The sequence below is a fragment of the Canis aureus genome, chromosome 5, assembly GCF_053574225.1.
Source record: "Canis aureus isolate CA01 chromosome 5, VMU_Caureus_v.1.0, whole genome shotgun sequence".
NCBI lineage: Eukaryota > Metazoa > Chordata > Mammalia > Carnivora > Canidae > Canis > Canis aureus.
Genome location: NC_135615.1, coordinates 2,027,929 through 2,034,025, shown reverse-complemented (window position 1 = coordinate 2,034,025; position 6,097 = coordinate 2,027,929). Strand labels below are relative to the sequence as shown.

Here is a 6,097-nt window from a genome sequence, read left to right as displayed (position 1 = left end):
CACATCTTTTCCAAAGCTGTTTAAAAATTCATACACAGCTGTGAGAGATGGAGGTCACAGATAGAGCCCGAGGATCTCATGGATCTTATGAAAATAAGCTACCTTAAAGATCATTTGAGAGTCAATTAAAAAAAGCTTGCCATAGGACAGGTGCATGAGTGTGGAGCAAGGAGAAGAAAATGGGAAAGCCCATCACCAGGCAGACATGTGAATGTGGAATTCGAGAGAGAAAATATGGCAAAGCGCCAGTGCTTAAAAGAACAAAAGATGCCTTTTTAATCCATGGAAGCCTGGGGTAGTGTAAATGGTTATGGAAAGCCCACTATGCCAGTAAGGGTTATTGTCAAAATTGGATTCATTTTAGCAGTAACTCAGTAACTAAATGTTATGGTCATTTTTGAGCACAAACTTTACATAGAGTCAAAGACAAGATCATTATTCCAAAACCTCTTTAGAAAATAGTACTGACTGATTATAAAAGAAGACAGTATTATTTATTTATTAAAGATTTTATTTATTTATTTATTTATTTATTTATTTATTTATTTATTTATTTATTTATTTATGAGAGAGAGAGAGAGAGAGAGAGAGAGGCAGAGACACAGGCAGAGGGAGAAGCAGGCTCCATGCACCGGGAGCCCGATGTGGGACTCGATCCGGGTCTCCAGGATCACGCCCTGGGCCAAAGGCGGCGCTAAACCGCTGAGCCACTAAACCGCTAAACCGCTGATCCCCCCGGGCTGCTGGAAGACAGCATTTTTAGTGTTTTAAATTAGTTTCCAGTTATAGTTTAGGCTTCTCATCTTTCCCAACTCATACCCTATCTACAATTCCATATGAATAATATATATTGAGATCTATATGAAGTGACTACCTGCTTGATTCATCCCAGAAAGCTTGTCATGGACAGTCAGGGTCAATACTACTTCTTAAAGGTGACAGTAGTTCACTTTTATAGGAACATAGATCCTTAGAAAAACGAACCTCTCCCAAGATAACTGGTACTCATCTGCTCTCTGGGGAGAAGATCTCTTGCTGTTGTAAAAATATGCCAGAGATAACAGAAATCTTGCATATATTAAAATTCCATTCCTGAAAATAAATCTTAAATTCATTAGTTTTTATCTTTCTATTTTGGCCCCTTTTGTTGCATTGTAGGCTATTTATGACAAAAGAGCTCCCATAATCTGTAAGCCCACTATTTAAGATCCCTTTGCTACAAAATGCCAAACGAGTATAAGAAAACTGGAAAATTAGATCTTCCAGAAGTTTTCAGCATCATTACTTGACATGTTATAACACAGATTTGGGCCATTTGCATTATCTTCTAAGTTTATACCTCTGTCCCCACTCCCTCTAAAAGAGATGGTTTCCTATGGAACATTAGAGCTGCAAGACTCCAAAAAGATGACTTAGCCCAGATTGATCATCTGTCCCTTGAGGTCTAACCTCAAGAAAGACTGGCTGCCTGGGTTTGAATTTCACTTCCACCTCTGACTCTTTGTGTGAGTGTGGACGTCTTACTTACTCTTGTTGTACCAGAGTATATTCATCCATAGAACAGGGATAATATTGGTACCTATCCCCTCTTTGGTTGTTGGGAGAATTGAAAGAGTTAGCAAGTGCATGGCCCTAGTGTGGCCAAGTTCACTGCAATCTCTGTCATAATTTTAAATACCATTAGCGTCTCACTTAACTACCGATTTATATTTACAGCATGGCATCTCTTCCAGTAATTTTCTGGAGCTCTGGAGTAGCTTTTTGGCCTACGGCTTGCTTTATTTTCCTTGAGAGTGTGTGTTGTGTAGAATATAAGTGTGGCTATTGAAATTAAATATACCTCAAGGCCCACATACAGCCACTCATTTGTAGCATTAACTATTCCAATAAATAGTTGGTCAAAAGTCCCCTGCCAGGGCCAAATTTTGCTCTTCAATATCGGTAATAAGGATTTCACTGATAAAACATGGCTAAGTCACAAGTTGGATATTTGTGTAAACACACTCAGTCCCACTCACATGTGGGAGATGGCTTTTAAGAGCTGGAAGAGGATCTAAGTAAGCTCTCTCAAGCAATCAGATCACAAGCCACCCAGAGTGCATCTGCATGCTCCTGCCACAGTCCTCAGATAGGTGTTACAATGACCACATTTCTTTCTTTCTTGGCTAAGAATCAGCTGTGTAGAGGGTGGATTATAAGAGCCCAACTCCTAAAAGGTCAATCTGTCAAATTCATAGCGTAGGTAGGTGACCAGAGCTTTCCCTGGTCAGCTCTGAGGAGGGCTGGGAATTGGGAGGATTTGCTCTCTCTGTCAAGACTCCTGGCTCCAGCTCCCCCCATTCTCATTCTTGGATGCTCATTGGCCCTCACCCTGATGGTACTTCAGAAAGTGCTCAGGGTGCTGCTTCTCTTCCAATTCCATTGAAATTTCATTGGTTTCATGATTTCATTGAAACCAACCTACTTTCTTGCCTTCCCCCTTAGGACTCTGCACTCATTAAAAATAATCCGATCAACTAAATCTAGTTGCTGTGGACTGCATGTGTGTGCATATGTTTGTGTGTGTGTGTGTGTGTGTGTGTGTGTGTGTAGAAGCACAAGTGTAGAGGTTGCAGAGGATGTTAATGGTTGAACTTGTTAAACTCCCAGATTGAATTTACTTTTTAGCAAATGTCAGGGATGCCTTAATCCAAAAAAAAAAAAAAAAAGAAAAAAGAAAATCATGTGGAGCAGTGCAATGTCCAGACAAGTAAGGGAATCTTATTCAAGAAGTTGTTTCTACTCTCTTAGTCCAGTGACACTGCTGTGAGTGTTGGTTTTGGAAAAAAAACATGAAAGAGCCAATGGTGCATATCCCAAGTCCAAAGGTCCTAAATGACGTAAGCTTCAGGACTATTGATTAAAACACTCTAAATGTTTTATTGTTGCAAGAGACCTCAAAGATGGCAGAAGACACATAGTGTCAGAGGTTTGAAGGGCTTCTCATCTTCTTTGTATAGTGGCATCACTGAGGAATGTTCTTCGCAGCAATTGTGGCTGTGCTGTCCTGCCCTCCACCTCCCCATCTCCAAGCATCCAGTCCAGGGGAGCAGTCTGAGGACATCATAGGCCTCCTTCTAGCTCTCCGTCTCTGGTAAGGGTCATTTACCTAGACCAAGTGGCTTTTGAGTCCCAGTTAAGCCACTCATCAGCTGCGGGAGTTTGGACAGGTTATTTAAACTCTCCTAGGCTCCTGAGTCTGTGAAACAGGGATAATGATATCTAGCCTGCATGTCATTAGGACAGATGACACACCTGGGGAAATCGCCAGTGTATTGAAGACACGCTGGAGATGTCAGTTTCATCGCCCACATAGGCAATTTCTTCACGGTAGAGTGGAGTTTCCGGAGGTTAAGTGATTGACTCCAGATCAACACAAAGGTATTTCTATATATCAGTTGACAGCATTGTACAAATTATGGCTCATTGACAAAGTTGGTTCTCAACAAAGTCCATTTGCTATCCATGCTCCTTCCAGAGAGATAGAAAGCTTGATTTGCTCTATGGCGCCTTCTTCTCGGGTCTCAGGATAGATGTGCGCTTTCAGGCCATCAACTTCTAACAAATTATGTCCAACACAAGTATGGTAATTTTGTGACAATTGTTACCCTGCTGGAAGTTGAGACGAAACAACCAAATATATAATTTTCCTGTTTCAACTTTTCTGCACCACATTATTATCTTTAAATAGAAAATAACGTACAAACAAAGTGGTTAGGTACTCTTTTTCTTTCCCCCACTCTTCCTGTGAGGTCCCTTCAAACCTCTCAGTCTTCAAGCTGTCTACAAAGTACTACTTTCAAATATTAAGGGCCAAAGATTCAATTGGCCTTCTTTTTCCATCCTTCTGTTATTTACAGGTGCTGATTCTAAATGCAAAAATTCCAATTTACTAGTGTAATTACCCAATTTATATGCACAAAGGTGGGCTGCCACTCACAAAAATTAATGCAGCCCCAAATACCACAGGTGAGGCCAGTTCAAATGTGATTCTCACTTAACACATTCAGGCCTGAATTCTGCTGGCTAAGTTATTTTAGGCCACATCGGTTAAGTTTACATCAGTGCTACAACAGGATTCTATTCTGAGTGTTCACGGGTGAATCTGGATTTGATCTTGTAGGCAATGGAGAACTTTGGTGAGGTCTTCAGGAAGGTGATAGGATAGAATTGAGATTTTTGCAAAATGAATCTGTTAGGGCTAGGTAGGATGGATGGTGTGTCCTGAGGTCTGGAGACATTGTGGTTAAAGCAGTGAGAGTGTGAGCTGGGAATGATGGCCTGGATATCTGGAAGCAAAACACATCTAGAGGCTGCTGGGTGGATAAAGAAGGTTGGAATGGCTTAATATGCCAAGATGACTAAAAGAGTCTCAGATTGCCTAAGAAAATAATGCAGGAGGTGTTTGACTGGAGAGAGAGGGGATTTCAGGATTCCTACTGGAAGATAAATAGTAAGCCTGGTAAGGACATGGTCTGTGATGGCAGGGACGCTTTGTCATCCATCCTTGTGCACTCTGTAGTATTTTTTTTTAAGATTTATTTATTTATTTATTCATGAGAGAAACAGAGAGAGAGAGAGAGAGAGGCAGAGACACAAGCAGAGGGAGAAACAGGCTCCATCAGCAGGGAGCCCGATGCAGGACTCGATCCTAGGACTTCAGGATCATGCCCTGAGCCGAAGGCAGGTGTTAAACCGCTGAGCCACCCAGGGATTCCCGCCCTGTAGCATTTTATACAATGATTTGACCTGAGTGCTTGGGTGGTCAATACAAAATTTGGTGGGTAATTGACTGAGTGGCAGGGGAAACTTTGAACAATATAATCATGAGGCAAATCAGGTCCAGGATGGCTGGTTCAGGACTTTGCTATTAAAGATATACACAACTGACAGTTCTAACAATGTAAGATGGCCAGGTAATAGGAGATATGCAAAAAGCATGTTCCAAGGAACGCTTTTCTCAGATAGACTCGTCTTTCTCTGGCTTACTCAATCTACTTACCTGTTGCTGGCTTTCCCTCGCTCCACGATTTAGGCTAACATCAGGAGAGAGCAGAACCCGGTGTCTCCAAACCTGGATTAGTATGGCCGTGTGAGGAGGCAGGAGAGAAACCATTTCACCTAGGAACCACATGGATTGAAAATTGTAAAGTCACACTCATGAAACCCCATGAAAGCAGAACCACCATTTTCCCTGTATACCGTTCCGCATCTGGACTGTGCTCGGTGCTGCCCAGTGATGACAGGGAAGCCTGGCAACTCATCAAATGACAACCAAGTGGATACCCTAAACTCTGACGTTATGCAATGCTCATAATCTCCCCTGAGTTGACATCTATTAAAAGCTGCTTGATACCAGAGTAAGTTCTATCTTTGGGCCCGGCAAGCTTTTTTAAGTTCTTAAAACTACTTGCCATTTAGGTAGACAGGAGTCCAAGGACCGAGGCTTGAAATAGCCAGGACTACTGGATTTGCTTTTTGAGTGGCCTGCGAAGAGAATGTTTTGCCTTCTCTGCTCTTTCCTACGCCTTCTCTCTCTCTTTTTCCCTTTTGATTCACCACCGTGTGGGCCTGGTGTCTCTCATTTACTCAACAATCTGTATAAATTTAACATCAAATGATTAATGTTTCTCTGCCAAGTTTGAGACAATTGCGTTAAAACCCCTCTGATATCAATAGCATATTAAAAAGTCTAATTTAACAGTAACATGCTTGGCTTTTTTATTCCTTTTGATTTGCCTTATCTTTGTTCATCAACTTAGGAGATTTTTCAGCTAGCCTTTTCTGATTCTTTACTGACTCTCAGTACATGTGGGTACCCAGGGCTCCTTCAAAAGGGAAGCATGGTGATGAGAGATGGTAACGCACAGAGGGAAGAATGTGCCCTTTCCACTCTGGTAAGACAGAGATGTGAGCATGACCAGTGGTGCTAAAAGCCAGCTCCCAAACTGGCCTGTTTATCTTCAGGGTGGAGTCTGAGGAATTTTCTCTATCCTACTTTCCTGATAGGGAAAGTGAATTCCAAACCCGAGGCCAACATTTTGAAGGTTATGGGAAA

The 6,097-nt window shown here is 41.8% G+C and overlaps 1 long non-coding RNA gene across 1 annotated transcript; it reads right to left on the bottom strand.

Moving 5' to 3' along the window:
• Window positions 1-496: 496 nt before the first annotated feature.
• On the bottom strand, window positions 497-5,270 carry LOC144313300 (uncharacterized). The gene is made up of 2 exons (XR_013378979.1): window positions 5,042-5,270; window positions 497-3,651 (listed from the first exon to the last, which is right to left on the bottom strand). It is a non-coding gene; the product is annotated as an uncharacterized LOC144313300 (long non-coding RNA).
• Between the last annotated feature and the right edge of the window lie 827 nt (window positions 5,271-6,097).